This window comes from Ovis aries, chromosome 20, assembly GCF_016772045.2.
Source record: "Ovis aries strain OAR_USU_Benz2616 breed Rambouillet chromosome 20, ARS-UI_Ramb_v3.0, whole genome shotgun sequence".
NCBI lineage: Eukaryota > Metazoa > Chordata > Mammalia > Artiodactyla > Bovidae > Ovis > Ovis aries.
The window spans coordinates 30,067,214-30,095,148 of NC_056073.1; the positions used below are offsets into that span (position 1 = coordinate 30,067,214).

The window sequence follows — 27,935 nt, forward strand, 5'->3', positions numbered from 1 at the left end:
TGTTGCATTTTAAGCCGATGCTGGTGCAAGGGAGAAGTGAGAGTTGCTCGTGGTTGGTTAAGTATTTAACAGTCAAAGGCTCAAGTCCCGCCAGTCTTCTAGGTTTTACTTCTCTAGTCTTCAAGAGCTCTTGTCCTGGTAAGGCTTGCTGCTGCTGCTGCTGCTGCTGCTGCTGCTGCTGCTGCTGCTGCTGCTGCTGCTGCTGCTGCTAAGTCGCTTCAGTCGTGTCCGACTCTGTGCGACCCCATAGACGGCAGCCCATCAGGCTCCACCGTCCCTAGGATTCTCCAGGCAAGAACACTGGAGCGGGTTGCCATTTCCTTCTCCAATGCATGAAAGTGAAAAGTGAAAAGTGAAATTGAAGTCGCTCAGTCGTGTCCGACTCTTAGCGACCCCATGGACTGCAGCCTACCAGGCTCCTCCATCCATGGGATTTTCCAGGCAAGAATACTGGAGTGGGTTGCCATTTCCTTCGGTGCTCAAAAGTCACAGAAACGAAATCTGTTAATTCTTGGGCAGTCCCACGTCCTCTGTACTTTTCAAAATCAACTACCTTCCGGCTTTTGAGGATTCTTCTACATTCTAAAATGTATGTATAGACCCCCTAATGTTCACTCAGAAAGCCATCGCTAAAGAATGAGCGTGTTTTAGCAATTTGAACTCCGAAAGAATTACTGTAAATAAGGGACAATTGAAATTGCTCGTACCCTGATTCTTACAGATGCCTTTAATAACATCTAAATAAATACATAAATATAAAGCACTAAGTGTTTTACTTTAGGTTTTCTTCCCCTCTTTACCTTAAGGAATTACTGGTAGTTGTGGAAGAATTACTGTGTATAGGCACAGATTTACATTTTGCCATAGAAATTAAGGGTAAATGTATGCAACTCCTCAGTCTATAAAGGCATTATAGACTTATTATATTGTATATTTGAAGGCAATGGACATTTAGTTTGACTTCAGTATCTCATAGTTCGCGTTACAAAAGGCTAAGAAAATAGTTGCCGAAACCCGGGATTGAACCAGGGACCTTTAGATCTTCAGTCTAACGCTCTCCCAACTGAGCTATTTCGGCCACTCGTTGGGCATTACCTTGTCAACTACTCTCTTTAAACAGTCTTTTCTTAACTACTTCCTCCATTTCAGAAAAATGTAAGAAAACCTTTTGTTTTCTAAAAACATAATACACTTCCCCTTTCAAAAACAATTGTACTAACAACAAAAAAATAAGACAATGGGAAAACATCTCCAAATTTCCTGAATATGAAAGGAGGAACAAAAGAAAAGTGGTAAAAGAAAATTTATGTATATGAATTGGAGAGAGCCAAAGGGGTGTGGTGATTTATAGCTTCCTGTTGGAGTGGTAAGCTTCCTAGAACTCAAGACAACACCGTTTGAGATCATTTCTAGCCTGACGCTTAAATATCTTCTATTCTTTCAGTCATTTTTATTCCTTTCTATTCTATTAAAGTATGTCATATACTTTTAAGGGCACAGCATGATGATCTCTACAAGTTTACACCCCTTGGTCACCATGCATGCTCCCTCACGTTCCCTCTCATTTGTTTTTAAACTTTATACTTATTGAATCAAATAGACTCTGCATTCTTATAAGTCTGGCTTCTTTCACTCAATATTGTCTTTGAGATTCATCTGTTTTTTTTTAAAGCAGTTAAAAGCAGTTTGTTCCTATTTATAAACGTTCATTTCATGGTTGTACCACAATTTAGGTATCCACTCTAATGTTGATAGGCATTTGGCTCTCAATTTGTGGTTATCATAAAAAGCACTGAACTTTCTTGTGCATAGTTTCAGATGAACATAATCATTGATTTATTAGATAGATATATAGGTGTAAAGGTGGAATTTCGGGTCTACAGGATATGTGTGTGTTTAACTTTATTACGTGCTGTGAAACTGTTTTCCAAATGTAACAGTTCACACTACTGAAAGCAACCTATGCGGCTTCCGGTTGCTTCACAGTCTAGCCAATACTGGATATTGTCATTTTAATTTTTGCTACTTGGGCCAGAATGTAGTTCTAGTTTTTTGTGAGTTTGACCTCTATTTTTGATGATTATGATATTTTACATCTTCCCATATGTTCTTCCCTATTTAAGAAATTGGGTTGATTGCCAGTTTTTAAAAAAATGATTTGTAGTTCATTTATTGTTCAGTCATTCAGTTGTGTCCAACTCTGCAACCCCATGGAATGCAGCCCTCCAGGCTTCCCTGTCCTTCACCATCTCTCGGAGCTTGCTCAGACTCAAGTCCATTGAGTTGGTGATGCCATCCAATCATCTTGCCCTCTGTTGTCACCTTCTCCTGCTGCCTTCAATCTTTCCCAGCATCAGGGTCTTTTCCAATGAGTTGGCTCTTATGTGTTGTGAGTACAAGTCCTCTGTCAGATATGTGTTGCAAATATGTTCTCCCAATTTGTGGTACATCTTTAGCTCTCCTAATTTTGTATTTTGAACTTTTTAATTTTAATGAAGTCCAACTTATCAGCCTTTACAGTTAGTGCTATTTTGCATCCTAGTTCAGAAATATTTGCCTACACTAAAGTCATGAAGCTGTTCTCCTATGTTTCTGTCTAGAAGTTTAAGTATTTTATTTTTAACATTTAAGTTTATATTCCATTTTGAATTTATGTATAGTGTGAGATAAGTATTAAATTCATTTTCTTTAATATATCATTTCAATTAACCCAGCATTATTTATTGAAAAGTCAATTTTCCCCCTACTGAATTGCACTGTCTCCCTATCATCAAACAGGGAACTGTATATGTATCTGTTTTTCCCTAGACTTTCTATTCTGCCCCATAGACCTATGTTTGTCTTTACACTAAAATGACACTATCTTAATTTCTTTATCTTAAAATTAAGTAATAATATCTTGCAACATTATTTACAATAGCCAGGACATAGAAACAACCTAGATAACCATCAACAAATGAACAGATAAAGAAGTAGTGGTACATATATACAATGGAGTATTACTCAGCCATAAAAAAGAATGAACTTGAGCCAGTTCTAGTGAAGAGATGAACCTAGAGCCTATTATACAGAGTGAAGGAAGTCAGAAAGAGAAAAACAAATTCATATATCAATGAATATGTATGGAATATAGAAAAATGGTGCTGATGAACCTATTTTTAGGCCAGCAATAGAGACACAGACATAGAGAACTTGTGGACACAGTGGGGGAAGGAAAGGGTGGGAAGAATTGAGAGAGTAGCATTAAAACGTATACATTACCACATATGAAATAGATAGCCGGTGGAAATTTGCTGTACGATGCAAGGAGCTCAACCTGGTGCTCTTTGATAGCCTAGAGCTTCGATATGGGGCAGGAGGTGGGAAGGAGATTCAAGATGGAGGGGACATATGTATACCTATAGCTGGTTCATGTTATTGCAGGCAGAACTGACACAACATTGTAAAACAAATATCCTCTGATTAACTAAATAAATTATTTTTAAAATTAAGTAATATTGTCTGATAATACAGGGCCTCAGTTTTGTTTTTCTTACTTTGGATTGCCATAGCTATTCTGGATTTTTTAATTTTTTTAACTTATTATTTAAAAATTATTATTTCAATATAAATGACTGAGGCTCAGATCATGAACTCCTTCATCAAATATATATTTTGTAAATATTTTCTCCAGTCTGTCATTCTCTTTCCACGGGCTTTCACAGGCAGAAAATTTTAATTTTAATGGACTCCAATTCTTCAATTTTTTCTCTTTCACAGATCATATTCTTGGTATAGTATCTAAAAAATCATTTCCAGGGACTTCCCTGGTAGTTCAGTAGCTCGGACTCCCTTCTCCCAGTGCACAGAGCCAGGGTTCAGTCCCTGCTGGGAGAATTGGATCCCACATGCCACAAATAAGACAGTCAAATAAATAACTAAATATTTTTTTAAGTCATCACCAGGAGTTCCCTGATGGTCTAATGATAAGGATTCAGTGCTTTCACTACCCTGGCTCAGGTTCAACCCCTGAGCATGGAATTGAGATCCTATAAGCTGTGTAGTGTGGTAAATAGTTATCACCAAACCTGAGATCAGCTATGTTTTCTCCTATGTTATCCAGAAAAGTTTTATATTTTACATTTAGGTCTGGCCTGTAATCTGCTTTTGAAATGGCAACCCACTCCAGTATTCTTGCCTGGAAAATCCCATGAACAGAGGAGTCTGGTGGGCTATATATAGTCCATGGGGTTGCAAACAGTTAGACACAAATGAGAGACTGAGTGTGCCTGCACATCATCTACTTGAATTAATATTTGTGACATAGGATCTATGTCTAGATTCATTTTTATTTTGCATGTAGTTTTTTCTGAATTATTTGTTGAAAATATAATTTTTTATTAAGTTGTCTTTGCTCCTTCATCAAAGATCAGTTGACTGGATTGGTTTAGGTCTATATCTAGGTTCTTTATTCTGTTCCATTGATCTATGTATTTATTCTTTCACCAATACCATACTGTCTTGATCACTGTAGTTTTCTAACAAATCTTGAAGCTAAATAATGTCAGATCTCCAACCTTTTTCTTCAGTGGTGGTGGTGGAGGTTTAGCTGCTAAGTCATGCCCAACTCTTGTGACTCCATAGACTGTAGCCCACCAGGCTCCTCTGTCCATGGAATTTTCCAGGAAAAAATACTGGAGTAGATGGCCATTTCCTTCTCCAGGTTGTTAACTTCAGTATCCTGTTGGTTATTTTGAATCTTTCAATATACTTTAAAATCAGTTTATCAATATACATAATATAACTTGCTTGGTTTTTTACTATATCCTCCAAAGAACGGGCTCATTTAATCTAAGTAATCAAATTTGTGGGCTCACCTGACCATGGAGCCTGCAGACCAAAACTACTGAGATAGTGCTGCAACTACTGAAATGCACATGCCTAGAGCCAGATCAAGAGAAGCAACAGGAGAAGCCACCAAAAAAAGGAAGCCCACACACAGAAATGAAGAGGAACCCCAGCTCACCACAAGCAGTGAAGCCTCCAGGTAGGAACAAAGACTGAGGGAAACCAAAAATATATAAATGAATAAATTGTTTCCTAACAAAAATGGAAGAGAGAGGCATAAGAAGATGAGAATCAGAGAAGATGTGACAAGGGAAGCAGAGATTAGAGTAATGCAATTGCTGTCTTTGAAGGTGAATGGGGTCCAGAGTTAAGGGATGTGGGCCACCTCTAGAAGCTAGAAAAAGCAAGAAAAAGAATTGTTTAAGAGAATTTCCAGAAGGAACACAGACTTGCCAACAGCTTGGTTTTAGCCCAGTGAGAGCCTTTTTAGACTTCTTATCTACAAAACTGCAAGACAAGAATTTTGTGCTAAGCCACTAAGTTTCTGACATGAGAGCAATTGTACAGTAGTTTGAATATTCTTTGGCATTGCCTTTCTTTGGGATAGGAAGGAAAACTGACCTTTTCCAGTCCTGTGGCCACTGCTGAGTTTTCCAAATTTGCTGACATAATGAGTGCAGCACTTTAACAGCATCATCTCTTAGAACTTTAAATAGCTCAGCTGGAATTCCATCACTTCCATTAGCTTTGTTCACAGTAATGCTTCCTAAGGTCCACTTGACTTCACATCCCAGGATGTCTGGCTCTAGGTGAGTGAGTGACCACATCATCCTGGTTTTCCAGATCATTAAGACCTTTTTTGTATAGTTCTTCTTGTGTATTCTTGCCACCTCTTCTTAATATCTTCTGCTTCTATCAGGTCCTTGCCGTTTTTGTCCTTTATTGTGCCTATCTTTGCATGAAATGATGGTATTTCCAATTTTGTTAAAGAGATTTCTAGTCTTTCCCAGTCTATTGTTTATCTCTATTTCTTTGCATTGTTCACTTAAGAGAGCTTTATTATCTCTCCTTGCTATCGTCTGGAACTCTGCATTCAGTTGAATATATCTTTCCCTTTCTCCTTTGCCTTTCGCTACTCTTCTTTTCTTAGCTATTTGTATGGCCTCCTCAGACAACCACTTTGCTTTCTTGCATTTCTTTTTCTTTGGGACGGTTTTGCTCACCACCTCCTGTACAATGTTACGAACCTCCGCATCCATAGTTCTTCAGGCATTCTGTTCATCACATCTCATCCTTTGAATCTAATTGTCACCTCCACTATATAAACATAAGGGATTTGATTTAGGTCAAATGGCCTAGCAGTTTTCCCTACTTTCTTCAATGTAACCCTGAATTTTGCAGTAAGGATTTCATGATCTGAGCCATACTCAGTTCCAGATCTTGTCATTGCTGACTATATAGAGCTTTGCCATCTTCGACTGTAGAGAATATAATCATTCTGATTTTGGTATTGAATGGTGATGTCCATGTGTAGAGTCTTCTCTTGTGTTGTTGGAAGAGGGTGTTTTCTATGACCAGGGCATTATCTTGCCAAAACTCTGCTAAACTTTGCCCTGCTTCATTTTGTACTGCAAGGCCAAACTTGCCTGTTACTCCAGGTATTTCTTGACCTCCTACTTTTGCATTCCAGTCTCTTATGATGAAAAGAGCATCTCTTTTTTTGGTGTTAGTTCTAGAAGGTCTTGTAGGTCTTCATAGAATCATTCAGATTCAGCTTCTTTGGCATTAGTAATTAGTAATTGGGGCATAGACTTGGATTACTGTGATGTTGAATGTTTTGCCTTGAAAACAAACTGAGTCTGTCATTTTTGAGATTGCACTCAGGCACTGCATTTTGGACTCTTGTTGACTATGAGGGCTACTTCATTTCTTCTAAGGGATTCTTGCCCACAGTTGTAGATATAATGGTCATCTGCATTAAATTTACCCATTCCTGTCCATTTTAGTTCACTGCTAGCAAGGTAATGCTCAAAATCCTTCAAGCTAGGCTTCAGCAGTATGTGAACCAAGAACTTGCAGATGTACATGCTGAATTTAGGAAAGGCAGAGGAACCAGAGATCTTATTTTCTTGGGCTGCAAAATTACTATGAACGGTGACTGCAGCCCTGATATTAAAAGACCCTTGCTCCTTGGAAGAAAAGCTGTGACACACCTATACAGCATATTAAAAAGCAGAAACATTGCTTTCTGGAAAAAGTCCGTATAGTCAAACTCATACTTTTTCACTTCCTAATTATCTCACCATGCTGGGCATGACCCAAGATGCTGGGAGGAAAAAGATCAAGTCCCTATTCTTATGAAGCTTATCTTCTAGTGGATGGAGACAGATACAAGGCAAATAAATTTTAAAATATGGAAAACAAAACAAAACAAAAGTCATGGTTCTTCCAATAGTAAGGTATGGGTGTGAGAGTTAGACCATAAAGAAGACTGAGCACCAAAGAATTGATGATTTTGAATTGTGGTGCTGGAGAAGACTCTTGGGAGTCCCTTGGACTTCAAGGAGATCAAGCGAGTCAATCCTAAAGGAAATCAATATTCATCAGAAGGACTGATACTGAAGCTGAAGCTCCAGTACTTTGGCCACGTGATGCAAAGAGCCCACTCATTGGGAAAGACCCTGATGCTGGGAAAGATTGAGGACAGGAAGAGAAGGGGGTGAAAGAGGATGAGATGGCTGGATGGCATTCCTGACTCAATGGACATGAGTTTGAGCAAACTCCAGGAGACACTGAAGGACAGGGAAGCCTGGTGAGCTGCAGTCCGTGGGTTACAAAGAGTCAGGCACAATTTAGCAACTGAACAACAACAATTAGGTTTGTCCTAATTTGTTACAGAAGCAAAAGGAAATTAATACAATTATCAAAATTCATCAAACTCTACGCTTAAAATGCTTGAATCTTATTGTATATAAATGTCTTACCAGAAAAGAGACCTAAGGGACTTCCCAGGTGGTCCAGGGGTAAGACTCCACACTCCCAATGCAGGGGGCCCCAACTTGATCCTTGGTCACATGCCATAAACTGCAACTAAGAGTTTGAATGCTACAACTGAAACTCCTCATGCCTAGTGCATCCTAAATAAATGCATTTTGCTTTAAAGGAAACGTTAGAGAACTGTATTGTTGCTTTCTGTTTTGAACCACTAGCTGCACAGAAGTTGGTGTGATCAGAGTCATCACAGAGTTCCCAAATCAAGCCATGGGAATCAGAGACAACCCAGTCCTTGACTGTCCAGAGATCACTACAGGAAACAGGAATAACCCCTGGAGACATTCTTTGTGATTCTGGCAATTTTATTTTCACATTGTTTCCTCAAACATCATTTGGTCACTGTATTAACTAGTGTTATATAATATCATGTCAGGCACTAGGTTTCAAAAACTTTTTAAAGAGGCTCTTCTGTTGAAAAATTCAGTAAGTCCCTGACATACAAATAACTTCCATTACAGGACTTCATCCATGAGTCCAGTTCATTCACAAAGTTAACCTAGGTACCCAACTAACACAATCAGCTATACAGTATTGTACTGTAATAGGTTTATAATACTTTTCACACAAATAATGCATAACAAACAAAAAATAAAATAAACATTTTAATCTTACAGTAGAGTAGTACAATACAACAGCTGGCATTCAGGGACTGGCATGGAGTGTACAGGCAAGAAGAGCTACTGACTGGAGGAGGGAGAGGAGATGGGAGATGGTAGAGCTGAAGGACTGTCAGCAATAGGAGATGGAGGGCAAAGGGGCAGTGTCACTCATGCCTGACACTGAAGACATAAGTTCTGATTCCTTGCTGAATTCAATTCTATCTCAGTTCAGTTTAGTTCAGTTCAGTCGCTCAGTCGTGTCGGACTCTTTGCGACCCGATGAATCGCAGCTCTCCAGGTCTCCCGGTCCATCACCAACTCCCGGAGTTCACTCAGACTCACGTCCATCGAGTCGGTGATACCGTCCAGCCATCTCATCCATCCTCTGTCGTCCCTTTCTCCTCCTGCCCCCGATCCCTCCCAGCTCGATGATCCAGTGATCTGGGTAGTAGCTCTTTTTTTCTCACCGTAAATGACACGGTAGCACAGTATTGCTTTCTGAAGGGCTGCTGCCTCCTTTGTGTATCATTATAGATTCAGGTCCTGTGCTCAAAAGCTAACAGTGCCTCCTCAAATAAAGAAAATTCCCTTGCCATTTCCTTCATCATGAATCTCTTTAGTTCTTCAGTTACTTCTTCCTCTTATCTCTCTTATTCCTTTTTCTGAGCCTCCAATTCCTGGTGCTTCTTAGCAGTACCAAATACATCACTGATGCTTTTACACTTGGTTCTGGACATCCTAGACTTGGAAGAAAGATACTGTACTCTATACAGTACTGTACAATAAAGTACACAAAAGCACAACCACTTGTAGAGGATGCACGCATGTGACGATGTAAGCCAGGCAAGTGAACTAACTCACGTGACTGGACAAGCGAATGCATGTTGGCATTTTTGAAAGTTCTGCAACTCAAAGATTCATATGTAGAGGACTTACTATGTGCCAGGGTGACCTCTTTTCCTTTTTCTTCTCTAACTATGCTCATGGCTCCATTCCCATAGCTTGACTTTTGCCTTTGTTCTTACCTTTGCCCGTACCTGTCTTTCACCATATATATCCAAGACTTTCTCCCTTATTTCCTTCAGGTTTCTGCTTAAATGTCACTGCTTAGACAGGCCTTCTCTAACAACCTTATATCACATAGCACTCCCAGCATATTCCCTGGTATCCTTGATCCCTCTTATCCTATTTTTGTTTTTTGCTATAAGCTTATTACCATTTTGTCTAACTATATATAAATATATTTATGTTCAGTTGTTCATTGCTTATTTCTCTCTACTAGAAATTAGGTTCTAGAGAATAGAGATTTGATTTTTTTTTTCCCCACTACAGTAATCTCAGCATCTAGAGTGGATCTGCCAAAAAGCAGTCATCAAGTATTTGCTGAATGGCTGCCTTTGAGATAAAGTGCACAGGAGAGGGAGTGGATTTGAGTTTGATGATTTCCTCATGTGTTGCTGTTACAGACTTGCAGGCATGTCTAGACAGAAATATCCTGTAGGCAGTAGGATGCATAGGTCTTGATTCAAAAGAGGGGACTGTATGGGAGGGAAGGAAATCTTAAAATCATCAGTATTTGGAAAGATGTTGTAATTAAGGGAATGAATATAATACAAAGAATGTGTATATGAGTAGGTGAGAAAAAAATTGAGATGAAACTGTAGGCTATAATGATACATAAGAAACACAAGGAGGGCCCTGTGAAACAACGAAATCCAGGAGAGACTGGATACAAGTAGAGCAACATACGATCATTTATTTCAGACACAGCCTCCAGATGAATGTCGTTTTTCCAAACAAGGTCGTTTATTTTCTGATGAAATTAGGAAGAAATACATACACAGCTACCTACGTTTCATTGCAGGGGGAGATAAATTTCTGTTCCCCAGTCTGGTTTATGTAAAGTAGGCGGTGGAGCTCGACTCAAACACATTTATATTTCACAGATGAAGTTCAGCAACCTCACTGCAGATCTTATGGAACTCGACGTTAAGATGCCTGAGCGCAGCTTCTGGTCATTCGTGAGCCCCTGTGCCAGCTGCAAGAAATGGCAGGGCGTAAGACCCAAGTTGTCCTCTTCCGTGCTCAGTTCCCAAAGATTTGAGGGATGGTTTTACACTAGGAGCGAGCAAAGGATGAGGGAGACTCATTCGAAGCTGTGCAACCTGACTTTAAGTTCTCCTGACAGAGGAAAATCGAATATGACTGAATGAGCTCAATTTGCCTCCTTTCAGCTTGTGATTTCTTTGTTTGAAAACGACCAAATATTCTCCTTAATCATGGGAATGTCTGCGTTCTCACTTTGGAAAATGTAGTAGCCTCTTTTTAGCTTTTATCTTTAAAGAGGAGAGAAGGAAAGTATTAGAGTGAAAAGAAACTGAAACCGTAAAGGAAAGAAAACATGCTCCAGGTGAGGCTCGAACTCACAACCTCGGCATCACCCGCACATATACTGCTGTATAAGTACCGCGCGCTAACCGATTGCGCCACTGGAGCATGCTTTCCCTTAGCTCTCGGTGCGCACTCTACAGAGCCATGAGCGACCGGCGCGCAGGATCCCCAAGACAAGCAGAGCGGGAACGCGCCGCATTGCTAGGGACCCTCTTCTCCCCACCCTCCTCAGCCGCGGCTGGCCTGGCAGAGACACTTTGATCGAGACACTTCCATCTCTCCCGCAAGCATGTTTGTGATCCTTCCTCTGGGCCCGCAAAGATCAGCATTTCCCAGGTGTTCAGGGATGCTCGTTTCAGAAGCCCCGAGAAAAGGCTGAAGAGAAAGGACGGGCGGACTCTGGTTCTCCCTCGCCTTGACTCCAAGAAGGGAACGATTTCCGCGGAAGACAAGGGCTATTTGACTGAGATATTGCATCACCGCGCACCGCCTGGCTGATCCGTGATCCTTCCTACCAGATCAGGACCCAGAGAAGCAGAGCCAGCCCAGTCCTCGCCCAGCGGGTTTCCCAGCACCCGCTGCGCTTCTGGCGGAACTATCCACCTTGCTGTCCAGCATCTCCGGGCTGTGCCTCCAGGTTCCCCTAAATCCTTCCCGAGCCTGCTTGCAAACCTCATTCTAAGTCATACAGCCGGCTGGTCCAGCATCTCCTATGGGAAAACAACCAGAGCGGAAACGGCTCCTTTGTGCCGAGTGTTAAAGAGACCTAGGTGGTGTCCCCGATCCCCACTCCCACCCTGCCCCTCCACCCGCTTTGACCTTCTTTCGAGGTTCATTGCAGGTAGTTTGCCTCTACAACCCGTAGAGTAGAAGCAAACCCAATTTGCCCACCCAGTATCTTCATTTTCTGCCTGGGGCATCTCATTATAAAGGCCAATTTTGTTTGTTAGTTTGCTTGTTTGTATTTGGCATAGAGTAATCGCAGCTGGCACATACATACCAGACATGAGGCTTTCAGGCTTTTATGGAATAATTCCTGTCAGTGAGAAGGAGAATTGTGTAAATAATGGAATAGCCTGACTATTCCTGTCCACACGGGACTTAACAAACAGGATTGAGAGTGCTAGACCAGTGACCAAATATCCCCATTCAGATGCAGGAAGGAGTGCGAGGGCAGAGAACTATTTCCATATTTCGGGGTCTGTTGCGTTGTTGTACTGAATCGTTACGTGTGTTTAAAACACACCTTAAAGTAAGGAGCAGAGAGAAGCGACATAGCCCTTTAGTAATGACCATCTCACCACAGGATCTCCTCCTAGATTCCCACCACACAGTCCTCGAGCTCTGCCTGAACCTCTAGAGGGCATTCATCTAACAATAGCAGCCACAAATTGGATGGAGCTTACTGGGCCAGACATTGTTCTAAGTGATTTATATAAACCTCATCTTAGTACTCACATGCTGTATTCCAAGTCTGGATCTAGACAAGAAGAACCAGTATCTTCGGAACTATTCTTAAGAGATGAAAACTTACAAGACTCACAATATGTCACTGGATATTAAACTGACGTTCATTAATAGAATGCAGACATTATAAGCATAAAATCATGTGCATGAAGAAAAATGTATATAGAAAGCCAAGTGCTTGGGATTATTAACGTTAAAAAAAAAAAAAAACGCTTCTGATTTCTGCCTGCTCTTTTTACTATGGAAGTATGGCCTGCAGGAGAAGGCAATGGCACCCCACTCCAGTACTCCTGCCTGGAAAATCCCATGGATGGAGGAGCCTGGTAAGCTGCAGTCCATGTGGTCGCTAGGAGTCAGACACGACTGAGAGACTTCACTTTCACTTTTCACTTTCATGCATTGGAGAAGGAAATGGCAACCCACTCCAGTGTTCTTGCCTGGAGAATCCCAGGGATGGGGAAGCCTGGTAGGAGGCCATTTATGGGGTCACACAGAGTCGGACACGACTGAAACGACGCAGCAGCATAGCCTGCACTGACCACAATTTAGGTTTCCCTGCCCTGCAACTTCATCTTGAGTTTCAATTGAGGGAGCAAACAGAATGAGAGAAGACAGAAAGTTTAGAGTATTTATCTCTCTGGATTCCTTTCTCTGGGTCAACTTGATTTAGTTCATCAAAGCGGATGTTTCCTTCAAGTTCCAGATAAATATCTAAAAGTGAATTTGCTGGATCATATGGTAGTTCTATTTTTAATTTTTTTAGAAGCCTCCATGATGTTTTCCATAATGAGTGCATAAATTTACATTTCCACTTACAGTGCAGAAAGGTTTCCTACTCTCCGCACCCTCACCAGCACTTGTTATTTCTTGTCTTCTTGATAATAACTCCCTTATATAATTGATGTACTTAAACCATTAATATTCATTGTAATTATTGATGTGGCTGGATTAATATTTACTAAGTCATTATTGGCTTTTGTTTACTACCCTTGTTCTTTCTTCCTACTTTTGTCATCTACACTTTTGAGGTTTTAATTGAGCATTTATATGATTCTATTTTCTCTCCTGTCTTAGCATACAGTTACACTTCTTTTACTTTATTCAGTAGTTTGCAATATATATTTACAACTAATCCAAGTCTACTTTCAGATAACACTAATAGCACTATATCATGTCCTGAATAGCGTGAGTACTTTATAACAACAAAAGAATCCCAATTGCTCTCTCCTGTACCTTGTATCATTGCTGTCATTCATGTCACATATATACAGACATACACAAGCAAATATATATAGAGAGAGGTGTGTGGTATATAAATAAGTGTACATAATCAAATACTTAGTTAATACTATTATTTTGAACAAACTGTTATATAGTAAATCAATTAAGAATAAGAAAAATACAAGTTTTTCTTTTATCTTCACTTATTTCTTCTTCAGTGCTCTTCCTTTGTCTATATAGACCTGAGTTTCTGACCTTTTTTTTTTTTTCCATGCCTCTTAAGAAGTCCTTTTAGCATGTTTTTTGTTTGTTTGATTGCTTTCACAAGTCAGGTCATCTAGCAACAAATTCTCTAAAGTGTTGTTGGTCTTAGAAAGTATTTTTCTTGCTTCCAAAGGATAATTTTGCAGGGTACAAAATTCTGAGTTGTTTATTTTTTTTCCCCGTCAAAATGTTAAATATTTAACTTCACTGTCTTCTTCCTTGCGTGGTTTCTGAGGAGCAGTCTGATATAATTCTTATCTCTGGTTCTGTATGGGTAAGATGTTTTTCCCTCTAACTTCTTTCAGGACTTTATCTTTTGTTTTCTGTAGTTTAAAAATTAAGTAGCTAGTTGTAGTCTTATTATGTATTCTTGGTGTTCTCTGAGCTTCCTCAACCTGTGGTTAGGTGTCTGACATTAATTTTAGGAAAATCCCCAGTCATTATTCTCTCAAATATTTCTTCTCTTACTTTCTCTCTTCTTCTCGAGTTCCCCTTACTTACATGTTACATCTTTTCTACTTGTACTGCAGCCCTTGAACACTCTGTTCTTGTTTTTTTCAGTCTTTATTCTCTTTGCTTTTTCAGTTTTTGAGTTTTCTATTGTTGTATCTAGCTCTGAGATAAAATATGAAGCAAGATATGACTCCTGTCTTCAAGGAAGCTTTGACTCCATTAAGTAAGTATGATAAAATCGATAATTACAATATCTCTTTAGGCTTATAGCACCAAAGTTAGTCAGGACTCCAGGTTACAACAAATTGAATCACAATAGAAATTGGTTTATTAAAAGGCTTGTTGTTGTTCAGTCATTAAGTCGTGTCCGACTCTTTGAGACCCCATGGACTGCAGCACGCCAGGCTTCTCTGTCCTTCACTGTCTCTCGGAGTTTGCCCAGACTCAGGTCCGTTGAGTCCCTGATGCTGTCTAACCATTTCATCCTCTGCCGCCCCTTCTCCTTTTGCCTTCAGTCTTTTCCAGCACCAGGGTGTTTCCCAATGGGTCGGCTCTTCACATCAAAAAGCTTGTACTGGTATTAATTGTATTGGTGGCATTTCAAATGAGGTTTTCCACACCTGAATTTCAGATATCAAGAATTCGTATATCACAGCAACCTTATTTGTGTCCTGTTTTCTCTAAAAGCAACGTCCCAAGGCTCCAGTGAGATTCGAACTCACGACCCCTGGTTTACGAGACCAGTGCTCTAACCCCTGAGCTACGGAGCCCCAGTAGTTTAGTTTTTAACTCCTTGCCTTAAAGCAGATTATATACTGAAATCCTTAGGGTTTCATTGCTTTATTTTGAATCGTTTCTGGAAAATTTGACACCCTACTGTCAATCCCTTTTCGATTTTCTGATCTGTGGTCAAACAAATTCCCTCACTCTCTGATAGTTTTAACATCATGTTCGATTGGCTTTTGTCAAAGGAAATACAGGACCCTTAATCCAACTCTGAGACTTTTGCCTAAAAATCCAGAGCAGTCGAGGGTCAGAGGTTGCACGTTGACGAGAGTGGGGAATGAACAGCTTGCCCATCCGCTAAAATGCGAGGCTTCCGGATGAGGGGTACGGGGCCACTTGATTTTAATTACAGTCACGCCCCCTCTGCTCTGCAGAATGTTCCTCACTGATTTTCCAGGCTTCATTTCTTACATCCTTGGGGAAAAGCACGAGAGATCTGTCTCAAATTCCTCGATATCAGTTTTCAGAAGGGAGACTGAGAGTTGCGGATAAGGATGAGGTCAGCAGGAAGAAGGAAATGGAGCGACCTCCCTGAAACTGAAGCCGAAGAGAGGCTCTGCCTGTTTGTAGCCTTGTCTTTGAGGCTGAAATACCTTTTAAAGTCTTGATCCAGGGCTACTGGGTATGGCTGAAATCCAAATAAAAAAATTCTGTCTAAAGGAGCTGTGGCAAAGATATCAGAAAATTTGTTAATTTCCACCCCGGTAAAGGAACTGCGTGGAGAAGGAAACGGCAACCCACTCTAGTCTTCTTGCCTGGGAAATCCCATGGACAGAGGAGCCTGGTAGGCTATAGTCCATGGGGTCTCAAAGAGTCAGATAGGAGCACACTGAGCACACAGTCACACACATATAAATATGAGCACACTGATCACTGAGTCAGACACTGAGCACACAAAGGGGCTGTGAGGGTCACACACACACACACACACACACACACACACACACACACACACACACACACACACACACACACACAATCTGTTTAGGGACTCCACTCAGATCAGCAACAGCAATAATTTAAAGAGACTTGGTGAGGAAGAAAACTCAACCACAAATCCTAGGTCTCCAGTCCCAGATCAGAGACCCTGTGCTCCTGATACAAAGCAAGGATTATTTTCCTGTCTACTTTCAGGATTTGATAGCTGGCTCATTAAAAAACAACCCTTAATGAAAAACAAAAAGCAAAACCAAAAGCAACTCGATTGCCAGCAAATTCAAGTAACTCATTAAAAACAACTCAGCAAATTAAGATTCATTGGTGAAGTGGGGAATCCAGTTTCTATGCTTTGGTCCCAATCTGGAATACAGTTCTCCCATCATTCAGAGAAGAGGTTATAGAATCTATGAAAAGCCAACAAGCCTGCTCTTTTAAAGGTCTCACTGGGTAAAAAAGTAACACACTCTACCTCCCTCTCTCCACAGTCATATATGGGCAAAATAATGTTCTTATGACCTCAGTTCAGCCACTGAGTCTTGTCCAACTCTTTGCAACCCCATGGACTGCAGCACGCCAGGCTTCCCTATCCATCACCAACTCCTGAAGCTTGCTCAAACTCATGTCCATTGAGTCAGTGAGGCCATCCAACCATCTCATCCTCTGTTGTCCCCTTCTCCTCCCGTCTTCAATCTTTCCCAGCATCAGGGTCTTTTCCAAGGAGTCAGTTCTTCACATCAGGTGGCCAAAGTATTGGAGCTTCAGCTTCAGCATCAGTCCTTCCAACGAATATTCAGGACTGATTTCCTTTAGGATTGACTGGTTTTAATTCTTTGCAGTCCAAGGGACTCTCAAAAGTCTTCTCCAACACCACAGTTCAAAAGCATCAGTTCTTTGGAGCTCAGCTTTCTTTATGGTACAACTCTCACATCAGTCACCATCTACAGTAATTCTGGAGCCCAAGAAAATAAAGTCTCTCACTGTTTCCATTGTTTTCACATCTATTTGCCAGGAAATGATGGGACCAGATTCCATTATTTTAGTTTTTTGAATGTTTAGTTTTAAGCCAGCTTTTTCAATCTCTTCTTTAACTTTCATCAAGGGGCTCATTAGATCCTCTTCGCTTTCTGCCATAAGGGTAGTGTCACCTGCATATCTGAGGTTATTGATATTTCTCTTGGCAAACTTGATTACAGTTTGTGCTTTACTAGACCAGCATTTCACCTGATGTATTCTGCATATAAGTTAAAAAAATGCAAGGTGAAAATATACAGCCTTGATGTGCTCCTTTCCCAATTTGGAACCAGTCTGTTGTCCCATGTCTGGTTCCAACTGTTGCTCTTAACCTGCATACAGATTTCTCAGGAGGCAGGTCAGGTGGTCTGATATCCCCATCTCTTTAAGAATTTTCCACAGTTTATTGTCATCCATAGAGTCAAAGGCTTTAGTGTAGTCAATGAAGCAGAAGTAGATGTTTTTCTGGAATTCTTTTGCTTTTCCTATCATCCAACAGATGTTGGCAATTTGATGTCTTATGACATAGAGTATCATAAACAAAAATATAGAGAAACACAACAAAACAGGAAATGGGCATATTAATGAAGCTGAGAGTGAGGGGAGTGAAAGAAATGTGAGGTCAATTTTATCACTGTTACTCATCAGCAACTTCCTAAACTTCTTGGATGAAAAGTCTGCCTCCTGCCTTCTGGAGGAGCCAGTTAGTTCAGATTCTCCATAATCCTAAACTTGCCTGTCCAGGAGGGCCTCTCCGCTGGAGCTCCTCCTCATCACCTGAGTATCAGAGAGGAAAGGGATGTAGTCTCAAGAAAGATCAGAAACTTCGAGAAAGTCTGTGATTTGCCATTTTCACAGATTTCATCCTATATTTAGGTATAGTATTCACCTCTGATTTTCTTGCACCTAAGGAAATGTATAAGCTCAGTGAAATATGATGAGACAGGCAACAGGAAGAAACTGTCTTCAGGACTTTTCAGTAACAGTCTTCTCAAGGTCTTTCCAGTTTCTGCCTGCTGTACAGCCGCAAAGTCACATGCTATAGAGTTTGTTCCCATTTTAGGTAAAAAAATTTTCATTATCCACTACTCCTCGTGAATTTACTGTCTCTCAGTCCCAAGTTCACCTTTTTGCCTCCTTTGTGGAAATGGGTATGAATCTTTTAAATAGTTTTCTTTTAATAGGCACCAAAGCTCTTCAGTAGAGAGTAGTGGAGAATCATTGCAGGAGGAAGGGGGATTTGCATCCTGGTTCCCATGCATTACTTGGCCTGCTGCTTCCCCAGGGCCTATCTCCTACATAGGCATGGCTTTCCCCTGCTTCAGGCTCCAGCACCCAGCAACAGCCACTAACTTCCCCCGGTGGGCATCCCCCTTGAGTGTTTTCTAGTGGAGAGCTCTCAGTGAGAGACCTCTCCAGGAAGTTTTCCAAGAAACACTGGAAGAATGATCTTCAGCAAGTTCCAGAGGGCAGATTTCAAGCAAGTTCTGCTGGCACAACCCCACAGAAATTGCTCTGCTCTTCAGTGAATCATGCCCAAGCCTTCCCCATGAAGGTCTGGATCTTAGCTAGGGGCAGGGTGAAGTGTAGAGGTCTCTTCCTTCTGCGCTTTATCTCAGCCATGGGTGAGGGGGCACTTCCTAAGGTGCTTTAGCAGTCCTAAGGGTAGTGATTTCCTATTCTTATACTCATTAGTATTCACTTTACTTTTTACTCATCAATTCCTTGTTTCTCCAATCCCTTCTTTAGTTAACAATTCTATATATTACACTTTCCCTATTCATTATAAGCAATATACTTTCTGGGGATATAATGTACAACTTGACAACTGTAGTTAACAATACTGTATTGTATATTTTAAAGTTACTAAGAGAGTAGATCTTAAAAGTTCTCATCACAAAGAAAAATAATTTGTAACTTTGTGAGGTTATAGATGTTAATTGAACTAATTATGGTAACCATTTTGCAATATATACATATATCAAATCATTATGTCATATACCTTAAACTTATATAGTAGTATATGTCAAATATATCTCAATTAAACTGGAAAAATAAATAAACAACTTTTCCTGTCATTATTGGTTCTTCTCTCCTGAGTGGACCAAGACTGATCTATACCTAACTATTGCTACATAACAAATCATAATAAAACTTAATGGCTTAATTTAACACCTATAATTTATTTGGGTTCTACACATTTATTGGTTCTCCCAGAGTTTGGACAGAGCACAGTGGGGACAGTTTGTCTCTGCTCTGTGATTTCTGGAAACTCAAGTGGAAGACTATAAGACCAGTGGCAGGAAATCATCTGAAGAATGGGTTACTCAAACGTATGGCAGTTGTTGCTGGCTGTGGGCTGGAGTCCTTAGGTATTCTCCATGTGATTTCTCCCTGTAGCTTAGTTTGAGCTTCCTCACAGTATGGTGGTTGGGTTCTGGGGACAAATGTCTTGAGAGAAAAGTGTTGACAGTTTCTATCACCTTTTACAACCTAGCTTTGGAAAGTCGTATAGCATCCCTTCCATAGCAGGCACAGGCCTAGCCAGATTCAAGGGGAGGGAACATAGACCCCCACCTCCAGAAGGAATGTCTCAAAATTGCATTAAAAGAAAAATACATGACATGAGATATATTGGTATGGCCATTTTTAGAAAATAGTATCTATGACAGGTTTTTTTTTTAATGACTTAATTCTAATCACTTAGAAGCCTCTATCTCCTTAGATTTCATTTATCCAATGTTCCCTGGACTTATAAAGAAAATTTTGAGACATTAAAATAAGTTTGCATTAATATTAAACAGGTGTCTAGGGAACATATTGCCCAGAGGTTCATGAAATATTGACAGTGCTGGGCCCTGCAAGAATTGGTGTATTAAAGAAAATTGAATTATGGCATATTTCAGTTTTGATTTCTTGCTTACATTTTCATAATATCCATTTTCAAGTACCCCAAATATTTTAAACCTGTTTTCAGAGGTTTTCATTTCTACAAAAAGTACATAAATAGACTTCAAAGGTGTATAGAAATATACCTATGCCTCAAGCTATAGAAAACATTAATGCAAAACTTCAACGTATGTATATATTAAAATACACACTCAATATTGCATACTTTGTAAGCATACTATTAGTATAGAGAAAAAATTATCACAATTAAAAGACTGAAATCTACAAACAATAACAGTATTTTTAAGAGCTGATTTCTATTTGCATTAGGGTAATAGATGAGAAAGTTACGAATTTGAAAGTGATAGTTCTCTAATTTCGGTGTCCTATAGATTTGGATCTTCACAGCCTAATTATAGAAACTTGGTGATACTCCAAATTATTCGAGGTTTTAATTTGTCCTCTCCTTTAATCCCAAAATAATCATTGCAACAAAAGCATTTTTTCCCCTTTGTCTATTTCATTTTCCATCACTTAAATATATTTTTCAGTCATATAAACGTAAACATATGTTTCAGAATTGCTGCGGTCACCCCAGAAGGGTAATATTTCCCGGGAAGCGTCTGAGAGCTCTAGAAAGAAAGGCAAGATTATTACTGAAGAGCACAGGCGACCCTGCAGGGCAGAAAACAGTGACCGGTGGAATGAATGGCTTCGGGCGATTAAATCAGAGTCCGGACGGGTTGAGAACAAGGGGAATGACTCTCGTCCAGAGCAGTGGGGTTGACCATTTATTCACTCAAAGTTTCCACCGATCCTGAGGCAGCATCGAACTGGACCTGCTTAATGAAGGTTTGAATCACAAAGAAAACAGTGACCCTGGGGTCCAGGTCACAGGTGGGGTTCAAGGCCATAGGAAGAAATTTGTGTGAGTCCGGGTCCCTGTTCTGGCGGGCGGGGCGCGGAAGGCAGGGGACTGGACCGGGAGCTCTGGTTGGTGGGGGTGGGGCGGAACAGTGTCTCTCAATACCCTACCACCCTGTCTCCAGGGCAAAAAGAATTATTCAGGTCTGCATTAACGCTCATGTTCTGCTTCCCTTTTGTTTGTCTGTCTCTGAACTCACAACTCCCACCCAGTCCGACAAATGTCAGAAACTTTTCTTCTGGGACGCCCCTATAGGCCAACTCTTAGAGTCTACAGTACAATACTGTCAAGGGTTTGGGCTATCGTGTCAGGATGGCCGAGTGGTCTAAGGCGCCAGACTCAAGCTTCTGCTTCCCACCTTTGGGGCTTCTGGTCTCCGAATGGAGGCGTGGGTTCGAATCCCACTTCTGACACATCTTCATTTTGCTCTTACGACATTCAGAACAAAGGTATTGGAAAGTTCCTGATACTCAACTCTCGACACTCAAATATTTCTGGGCCCTGACCGATATTCGACAGTGAGAATTCCTCGGTCAAAGAATCCTGGAATACTTTCAGAATCACCTGGAGGCAACCTCCTGCACTGCCTTTTGAGATTCCCCTCCTTCTAGAAAAAAACGTACCATAACAACTTGTGGTCTTTTCCTTAGTGGATCAACTGATGAGTCATCCACTGTTGGATGTTGGGTTTTTACTGTGGAGAGAATGAATGAAATCCTCACTGCTTTTCTGTACACGGAAAAGAATCTGTTATAAAGCTCTCACAAAGATGACTTTGTGAGATGACATCTTCTTATGTCATCTCTAATATCTAAGAGGGAGAGTCCTTCAAGACTATGACACTGCTGATAATATTTTTAGGTTATCAAAAGGAAATGTTCATACTGTTAAAACTGAGTAAAATTGAGCTCGCTCTGAGATTTCTTTTCAAAATGATTTGATTTAGATATCTTTTCTTTATTTTTATTAAGGTAAAAAAAATGCCTTCTGTGAAGAGCTACATAAGCTAGGTAAGATACTGGTCTTAAAATTAAGACTTTTAACTTTTGCAGCTTTGACATTAAATGAGTTTTTCTTCCTGTATAGCTTTTAAATCATTACACAGCAATCTTCCTCCTAGGAATGTACCTCAGTGAAATTCCAGCTCAACTCCATGGTTGGCCTTGTCTAAGTGTAGGATTTTGCAGTACCAGATTATTACAGGCAAGCTAGATATCCACCAGATATACTTCAGTGGCCACCCATGAATTTCATACTATGTGGCAGCTGCACATAGGAGCAGATGTGACTGTAGCAAGACAATAGATTTTTCAAACTGTGTTGAGTAAAATAAAAACATATAAGGATTAACAGTGCCAATAAAAATCACACAAATCAACAGCACTTTTTTTGAGGGTAGTTTCTTTCCTAAAGAATATTAAATACTTCAAAGAGGATCTATATGTTTTGGGGAGAAGAAAGAGATGGTTACAGGTTGTGACAAGGAAAAAGGTGTTTCTGAAACAAAATATGCATGGACCAATAACCAGAATGAGCCCTGAACTACCAAGTGTGATTAATTATCCTTTTGAACCCAAAGTCACTTTCCCTTCCATCATCAAATTCCACTTTTTTCACTCTCACCTCTGCAGATTCCTAAACATCCACCACTCTTTCCTGTCCTGCATTTCCCCTGAAATCATGAAATTCCAAATTATTTTTCTTCATTCTCCATTTTCATCTTCTTCCAACCATTGTTTCAGATTGAGACTGTTTGTTTTCCTGTAACTGGTTTTATTTTCTGTTCCAAAGCATTCCTAGTATATTTTGAGATAAATGGGGAAATCTAAAAAGTAAAATAAAATAGAAATCATTTTAAAATGTTTTCTTCCCTTTATAAAGTATCCAACACCTGGGCTGGATGCTGAGTACTAAGCTCTGAGGATCCTTCTTCTAGCCAGTAAACTGTTATAGAGCTTGATTTTTAAAAACTTAGGAAATGATGGTCTGAGTGCTTGCCACATTCCCCAATGTGTCATTTCTTACTTAACCTGGGAGATAGCACCATAGGTACTGTGATGCTGTCTTTAAATCTAAAGGCAAAACCAGAAACTGTGTACTTACTCTTTTGGATATCTTTCCCACTAATACAAAAATACAAACACTACAAATTGATTCCAGCGGGGTTTATTATTATTATTATTGCTTCCATTTTGTTCCTTTCAGTTCCTCCATGTGGGGAAAAGCAGTGAATTTTCCAGTAACTTTCCCACTGGAAAAAGCTAGAACTGTGTGGGAGCTTCTGAAGGCTGAGCTACCACTAAGAAAGTCTGGGTCCTTTTCATTGGTGTGGTCATGCAGGAGAACATTGTTTGATTTGCCAGTGGTGAGGCCATATTCCTCCAGCGCTTAGTAGTCTGGCTTGAGGTCTCTAGGAAAGGGAGAGCTTTCTGGTTACTTTGTATTTTTGTTATTAAGTCAAGTTCCTGGGTTTCATTAAGATAAACAGGCTGACAGAGTAAGGGACAACCTTTGAATGGAAATCCACTGCCTCTTTCTCTCTGGGAAGAGAGAGTCATCGGTGGCAAAGATTTTTTTTTTAATGTGCCCAGTTGTATGTGGGAATACTCCAGGTTCTCTGATTGGGAATTTCCATTTGTCAAATGCTTGGCTGGTGGTTGTAGAGATGACTTGTTAGTGACTCTTCCAGGGATACCAGGACCTTCCTGAGTATAGGCCTGGGTGGAGCTGCTGGTGGGGACTGTCTTTAGAGGTAGAAAGAACCCAACTACAGAATAAGGGAGGATACTCAAGAGTCGGGAGAATGAAGGTGGAAAGGCAAGAGTGAGATGAAAGACACATATGTGCCAAGAACAAAACTGAGTCTTGTCAGAAGTGGGATTCGAACCCACGCCTCCATTCGGAGACCAGAAGCCCCAGGAGAGGGAAGATAGAATCTTGAGTCTGGCGCCTTAGACCACTCGGCCATCCTGACATGACACTGACAGGATCTCACCAGTAACAACTCTGTCAATGACTGAAGCCTATTCTATCCGAGAGGAAGAGGAACAAGCTACTTCTAGAAATTACAGGAGTAAACCAAGAATTATCTGCAAAGCCAAAAGACAGGAAAGGAGTAATTTTATGGTGAAGAGGTACACTGGGAGACAGAGTTGATGCTGCTTTGAAAACTGGGGAGCCCACCTCATGTACCTTGAGTCTTTTTCTCCCACTCCATCCCTGCTAACCATGAGTTACACATTACATGACCAACCTTAAGAATCAGAGGATTTAGGATACAGATTTTTTCAGCACGTGTTGCAGGTATTGTCTTTCAGGAGCTCTCCCCAGTGCTCACAGTATCTCACAGTATTTTATCTTAACACAGTATTTTATCAGTGGGGACTGGGTCTGTGTGTGGAACTTCAAGTCCCTATACAATAATATTTTCAGCATCTTCACAGTTTCTGCAAGGTCCACTGCTTTCTCCCCTCTCCTCTCTTCCCTTTCCTTCCATTGCCATTTTTCTCTTGCTCTAACTTATCTTCCCCTTTACATTCTTTCAGTCTGTGCTCAAAGAAGGGATATGAAGTGAAGAAGCAGGATGTGGTTTATTATAAGACACATAAAAAGAGAAACATAGAGCATGGAGGACTAGAATAAGGTCTTGGTCTTGGTTTAACATCTTTACTGAGTTTTTAAAAATGTTGTTGCTGTTGTGGTTAAAAATCCCTCCTGCTTTGGTTAAGGTGAGAGGTATTCATCCAGTGTTTTTTTTTCTATTCTGTCTGATAACAGTTTTTAGTTAGTCTCCCAAATTAACAGGCTTCAGAAATTTTTCATTGCCTGCAGAAGACAACTCAAACACACATACAGGAACCGGCAAACAGCTATTTAAAGATCCATTTTGGGTGCACATCGATCAGAAGTGAGTTGTTTCTTTTGCTCTGTTTTTGGTCTTCATGTAGAGAATCTGAAATACTTTTTTAAAGGCAAAGCAGATTAGGAAAAAACATGAGAATCTTGAATCAGGTGCTTATGTTTGAATTCAAGCTTCATCATTTACAAAAGTGCGATGTGTTGATATTTTACATTATTTTGACCACCTGTGAACATTTCTTTCATCTGTAAATTTAGAGGGCAAGCCCTACCTCAAGATTGTTGAGGGTTTAAAAAAACTTATGTAGGTGCTTTCCCTAGCAAACCATGTGACAAGTAGTAGTCATTCAAAAGACCTCCATGTTTCATTCACCTTCATGTTTCTATTGGTAACCTCTGGCATTTAGACGGTTTTGCAACAAACCAAATTCCAAACAAACCAAATTTGCCTTTTCTGAACTATGGTGTCCCAATTTCCAAACACTTAGAAAATATGCTGAATCCTCCTTTTCTGCCAATTAACGATCTTTCAAACTTAACGGCTTCCCCTTCCTCTTAGTCAAATCCTGTCATTTAGCTCTTGACATCCTAGTCATGACTTCTTTCTCTCTCTTTTAAACTCTCGAAACATATTGCTGTTAGTAATCACATGAAAAGCTGAAAGCTAAACTTCCAAACAAATATAAGATAAACATAGTCCCATTCCTTGAATGTGGAATTATGTGTGATATTTTTAATGAAAAGGTCTTGATTTTAATATAGTCACAGTTGTCAATCTTTGTCTTTATAGTTGGACTTTTCTGTTTTATCTCAAAGTTCTTTTCTACCTTTGATTCCTAAACATATTCTTTATTGGTAGCCTTTAAATGTTTATATTTTGTCTCCTCCCTGGAATAAAATTCACTTCAAGGTCAATTCAGTACAATTCAGTTCAGATGACTAAAAAAAAGTCTGCATTGAGCTTCTGAAGAGTTTTATAGAAGGCCACTAACACCACCAAGGCCTGGACCCCAATAGTACCTCATCGAATTTACACACCTTTCTTCTAAGGTCTTCCTGGGAGAACACTCAGGACTAAAAGTTTTTGGCTTATAAGACCGTGGACCAATGATTCTCTTTTTGAAGGTGGTAGTTTTATTCTGTTAATGTAGTTGGGGAGGTTACTGGGAATGAAAATATCGGAGGAAGTGATGATTTCATGGTTTCTGTCTTAGAAAACAGGTTAAGACAAAGTTTGCGGCTTCTGTAGCAGATTAAAAAAAAAAAAAAAAAAGGTAAAATCAGAGCCCTGCAGAATTCAGAGGGGATATGAGAAGGAAAGAGCAGCTCAGAATAGGATCGATCAATCATCTGAGGTAGACTTATTCAGCAAAAATCACACTTCCTGATTTTGAATGTTGGTGACTAGGTTCATCTCAAGAAACTCGAGTTCTCTCTGCCCTTGGAAAATGATGATTTCTGGTTCCTAAGGTGTTCTGGAGCATTGATAATCTATTTGCATAAAAATCCACTTAAATGTTTCATCTCTCTAGTAAATAACACTTTAAAAAAAAAGAGAGAGAGGGAGAGCAGTACAAAAGATACAAAAGAATGTGGCATATAACCATGAAAATGAAAGGAGAGAAATCTGATTTTGAATAAACAGGTAACAGGTGTTGTCTGCCGAAGTGTGAACAAAGAATCCAGCTATGGTAGATTACCTTGGGCTTCATATCTCCCTTAACTCTTCAAGTTGCAATTCTCAAAAGTATTTGCTTTTCCTTCTCTTCGCCCAAGTCTTCAGTTTTTCCAGGCGGCGCGACCATACAGGGCCCCTAGCCTTGCCGCTGACGTGGAGGAGCCAAGGAGTTCCAACTTCAGAGTCCGGGAGTGAGCAGTGGAAGCCTAGGGAAGGCTGGTGAGGGAGGGGAGGAGTCTGAGTTCTAAATTCATCCCTAGAAATCGGTATAGGAGAAGCTAAGGGTTGGAATACCAAGTTCCTGAGGAAGGATTTCAGAGCTTCGGTTTCCTTATTGCAAAAGTGCAGACGCCTTAGAGACTGCGTGCAGGCGGCAATTTTGAGAAGGCGATGAGGGGCCGACTCAGAATGAAAGGCATAACTTAGAGGAAGTGAGTGGGAAAAGGCAAGCAAGAGGAATTGATAGACACGGGTGGCTACCAATCTTTATACAAATTAATGAGATGCAAGAAAGCACCGGGTCGTGAAAAGCAGAGTGGCGCAGCGGAAGCGTGCTGGGCCCATAACCCAGAGGTCGATGGATCGAAACCATCCTCTGCTAATGTCTTTTTCCCTTCCACAAGCACTAGACCAACACTCGTTATTCTTTTCCTCAAATTCCAAGATTTCCACAAGAACACTATGCAGAGGCAACTACTACTACTACTACTACTACTAAGTCGCTTCAGCGGTGTCCGACTCTGTGCGACCCCCTAGACGGCAGCTCACCAGGCTCCCCCGTCCCTGGGATTCTCCAGGCAAGAACACTGGAGTGGGTTGCCATTTCCTTCTCCAATGCAGGAAAGTGAAAGTGAAGTCGCTCAGTCGTGTTCGACTCTTAGCGACCCCATGGACTGCAGCCTACCAGGCTCTTCCACCCATGGGATTTTCCAGGCAAGAGCACTGGAGTGGGATGCCATTGCCTTCTCCGGCAGAGGCAGCTAAATTAAAATATTCATGATAGTGACACAATTGGTTTGCCTTTCTTGTTTTCTTTGATCTTGATGAAAATTGGCCTCAATCAAATACGTCATTTTAAAGCTCACAGTATATTGGGAAACAATGCACATCTTAATTATCGTCTATATGCAGTGACTCTATCACTACTTTTTTGCTTATACAGACATGCTTACCAGTCTTGAAACAGAGCAGGACACTATGGTCCTTCCCCATCTTTCCCGCTTGTGTTTTGTCTGTAGAGAAACTATAGCCAAACAATAAATTTAATCAAGAGAAGTGAGAAAATGCAGAAGCAAAGGAAAGCAGTCAAACAGGACAAAATAATAATAATTTAGCAATTAAGCAAAGTGAAGAACGTGAGTCATATCCTTTGAGCTGTCTTGTAGGTACTGAAACCCCCACCAGGTAGAAGTTAACTGCATGTTGACCAGACTGTACCAATGACAGAAGCTGCCGCAATTCTGAGAACTGGCCTCAAACAAATGGGAACAAATTGACCTTGGCAGCAAAGATCGGCTGTACTCAAAACAATCAAGATGATGCTGATCAGATCACTGAATGGCCGAGTTCAAGA

At 40.4% G+C, this 27,935-nt stretch overlaps 6 non-coding genes across 6 annotated transcripts; 2 read left to right on the top strand and 4 right to left on the bottom strand.

The window, feature by feature from the left end:
* Nucleotides 1-1,005: 1,005 nt before the first annotated feature.
* On the bottom strand, nt 1,006-1,078 carry TRNAF-GAA (transfer RNA phenylalanine (anticodon GAA)). The gene has a single exon. It is a non-coding gene; the product is annotated as a tRNA-Phe (tRNA).
* Nucleotides 1,079-10,882: 9,804 nt separating this feature from the next.
* Nucleotides 10,883-10,976, bottom strand: TRNAI-UAU (transfer RNA isoleucine (anticodon UAU)). The gene is made up of 2 exons: nt 10,939-10,976; nt 10,883-10,918 (listed from the first exon to the last, which is right to left on the bottom strand). It is a non-coding gene; the product is annotated as a tRNA-Ile (tRNA).
* A 3,997-nt stretch (nt 10,977-14,973) lies between these two features.
* On the bottom strand, nt 14,974-15,046 carry TRNAT-CGU (transfer RNA threonine (anticodon CGU)). Its single transcript has one exon. It is a non-coding gene; the product is annotated as a tRNA-Thr (tRNA).
* Nucleotides 15,047-21,132: 6,086 nt separating this feature from the next.
* On the top strand, nt 21,133-21,239 carry TRNAL-CAA (transfer RNA leucine (anticodon CAA)). Its single transcript has 2 exons — nt 21,133-21,170; nt 21,194-21,239. It is a non-coding gene; the product is annotated as a tRNA-Leu (tRNA).
* Nucleotides 21,240-23,692: 2,453 nt separating this feature from the next.
* Nucleotides 23,693-23,800, bottom strand: TRNAL-CAA (transfer RNA leucine (anticodon CAA)). The gene is made up of 2 exons: nt 23,763-23,800; nt 23,693-23,738 (listed from the first exon to the last, which is right to left on the bottom strand). It is a non-coding gene; the product is annotated as a tRNA-Leu (tRNA).
* Nucleotides 23,801-26,891: 3,091 nt separating this feature from the next.
* Nucleotides 26,892-26,963, top strand: TRNAM-CAU (transfer RNA methionine (anticodon CAU)). The gene has a single exon. It is a non-coding gene; the product is annotated as a tRNA-Met (tRNA).
* Nucleotides 26,964-27,935: the final 972 nt, after the last annotated feature.